General features: G+C 30.3%; 1 pseudogene; it reads right to left on the bottom strand.

Moving 5' to 3' along the window:
- Positions 1–1,337: 1,337 nt before the first annotated feature.
- Positions 1,338–1,687, bottom strand: LOC116626370 (annotated as a pseudogene).
- Between the last annotated feature and the right edge of the window lie 1,546 nt (positions 1,688–3,233).

Genomic DNA, 3,233 nt, shown 5'->3' with positions numbered 1-3,233 from the left:
ATTTACAAAAATTGGTAATAAGGAAAACATGAATACATTCCCCAATGCATAGTTTGAAACATACAAAACTACTATTTTCACAAGCCACAAAGCAACCTCACACAGACAAACCTAATCATAATTGCAGTCTGCGCCCATTGCCACAGAGCCGTAAATTCACAACTGAAGATTTTCCTTTGGAAAATAATTTTTTAAACACTCTTTAGATGCATATTTATTCGTTTAATGAGAGAACAAAAATCAACAATTCATGCCATTTAAAAATTCATAGCAATGAAAACAGTATACTATAATCGTTACTTTGTTATCAGTCTCTATTGTCTGTGTGATTCTAGGTCTCCATTTTGTTTATACCAGCACATCCCTGCCTTTTTTTTCTCTTGAATTGAAGTTTTTGGTAACAATTTGCTTGAATAAAGGGTCTCACTATTAAGAATGAACTCCAGAACCAAGAGAGAATAATTTGTTAACTTAAAAAGGATTAAAACAATAAATACAGAAAAATTAGTAAGTTAAAAAGGGGACTTTAATAGAATTGATAGCTGAACTCCAGAGCTAGAAAATCTAACAAGAAAGCCAAATGAAAATTCATGTTCTGACATTAGGAATTAGACTACATAGGCAACATTAATAAAAAGCAAACATTAATTTAAATTTTGGGCTAATGTATTTGTGTGTGTGTGTGTGTGTGTATGTGTGTGTGTGGTATGTATGAAATATAAATCACTAAAAGTGAAGCAATAGGAGTTAAAAAGGAAACCTCCAAACAAAACAAATAACAAAGTAAAGCACTCCTCAGTAGAATAAAAAATATAAAGAATGAGACAAGTCACAAAAGAATTTATTCCCAAACCTTTGGTTTTAAAAATGAGCTCTGTCAAGCATTCAAGGAACAGATAAATTCTATGATATTAGGATAATATTGAAAGCTTTTCAATTTCCTGAGGCTTGATACTTCTAAACATCACTAAGATAGCATAGAAAAGAACACTATATATTCCCATATGAATACAGATGAATATAGATAAAACATTTCTAAAAAAATCATTAGCATGTTCAATTTACACATATATTGCTTAAGTTCTTTTACATGTATCAAATATTACATTAATTAAAAATAACAGGAGAAAAAAGAAAAGAAGATTATACATAATAGATTTTACTTAGCCCAAGAATGTGAGGCTTGTTAAACACTGGCAAATATAGTAATGTGATTCCTCATATTAGTGAGAAAAATACATGGCTGTGTAACTAATTAAAAAACAAACGTTAGTTATAATTCAGCAACCATTTAAATACATTAGTTTCCCATCAACACACTAGACATTTAATGATAATTATATTGGCCATTTCCATTGGTTGGCAGGAGGTTCTTCTGCTAAAGGCTTCCACGGTTTCCACGGTATCATTTTTCTTGCCAGACCTAGTTCATTTCAGCCTGAAGAAGCACCTCTTCTAGGTAGCCACCCTGAACTTGGTCTTCTAATTTCTTAATATCTGGTTCTGCTTTAACTATACTTAGCTTCTCATTTCTAATCTGTTCTGTATACTTTCTATATACTGCATTTTTAGGAATTTGCTCAAGAATATCAAGAATCTTTGTGTACAATATTCTTAGCCTCTCGTGTGGACTTTCACATATAGCCAATCCCACAAGGCCAGTGGTCTTCTTCAGCAAATCCACCATGACATCCATTCAGCATCCATTCTTATGAAATTTTTTAAAAGACCAAATCCATGGTAACTAGATATAGTTATGTAATAAGATGTTTTATCTGAACCAAGAGCAAGATGCTGAATGGAGGGTACACTCCAGGATGTTCTGTTAATAACAAGAACAAAATACCAATGCCTGCTTTCACTTCTACAATGAACAATGTTTTGAAAGTCCTAACAAGTATAAAAAGAGAATAAAAAGAAATAAGAATCCATTCACATTGGAATGAACCTGCCATTAGTTACTTTTTTTTTTTTTTTGGATTATAGAAAACATAAGATAATAAATTGCAAAATCATTTGAACTAATAAAAATTTAAATAGGTGGCCACTTATTTAGTAAATATACCAAAACATAATAGCTTTCCTGTATACCAGTTAGAAAATACAATAGAAAAATAAACATTATATTTGCAATAGCAAATAATCTTTAAATTATTTAAGAATAAACTTAATAAAAGACATATAAGACATATGTAATTATGAAACTACATTGAATGTCATAGATTAAGAGCTGAATAAAAGAAGTGACATGCTATTTTCCTGTATGGTATGAATAAATAATTTAAACGTATAAATCTTTAAAAATTAATCTATAGATGTAATTCTAATACAAAACTCCTGGTATAGTTCAATTTTTGATAAAATCATACTTAATCTTGAAGAATAAATATGAAAGAATATGGTTAGGAAATTTTTGAAAAAACATAATAATTTGTCCTATCACATATTAAAACATATTATGAAGGTATAACAAATAAATAGCATTTTTCTAGAAGTAGATTAGACTATGAGCACCTGGGTGTTTGAGTCAGTTGAATGTTTGGCTCTTGGTTTGAGCTTAGGTCATGATTTCCCAGGTCTTGAGATCAAGCCCCACATTGGGCTCTGCACTTAATGAGGAGTCTGCTTGAAGATTCTCCCCCTCTGTCCCAACCCTCCTCATGTGTATGCTCTCTCTCTCTTTCTCTCTCTCTCTAAAATAAATAAATAAATCTTAAAAAATTATATTAGACTAGAACCAGACCATAATCTTAAATTAAAACAAGTATAGATAAAAATATAGTATATGACCCATCAAGCCATAAGTATTATGGTATTAAAATACTATATTTTAAGCCATAATATTATAGCCCATCAAACCATTAAGTAAAAGTGAACTATTTATTTAATGGTATTACAAAACAAGCTAACCATATTTTATGGGCAATATTTCATTGTTTTGGCGTACTTCAACTGTAACTAAATTAAAAACTGCCAAAAAATCCATAAAATACTTGATGCAAATTGGTGAATATATGAACAATTATCCTGTGGGATCATGGCCAACTGTAAAACCAAAGGGAAATGTTCATAAATTGGCAAAAACCATAACAACAAAAGCCTTAAATAAAAACAGAAGGAGATAAAACAAAAATTTCAGAATGGCAGAAAACCACTATAAATGGTACTAGAAAGCAAACCACAAATCTGAAAAGAAATTCTGGTGTCTATACGCAAATGACCAATTCTGATAT

Source organism: Phoca vitulina, unplaced genomic scaffold (genome assembly GCF_004348235.1).
Source record: "Phoca vitulina isolate PV1807 unplaced genomic scaffold, GSC_HSeal_1.0 scaffold86, whole genome shotgun sequence".
NCBI lineage: Eukaryota > Metazoa > Chordata > Mammalia > Carnivora > Phocidae > Phoca > Phoca vitulina.
This window is presented reverse-complemented; position numbering and strand designations above follow the sequence as displayed.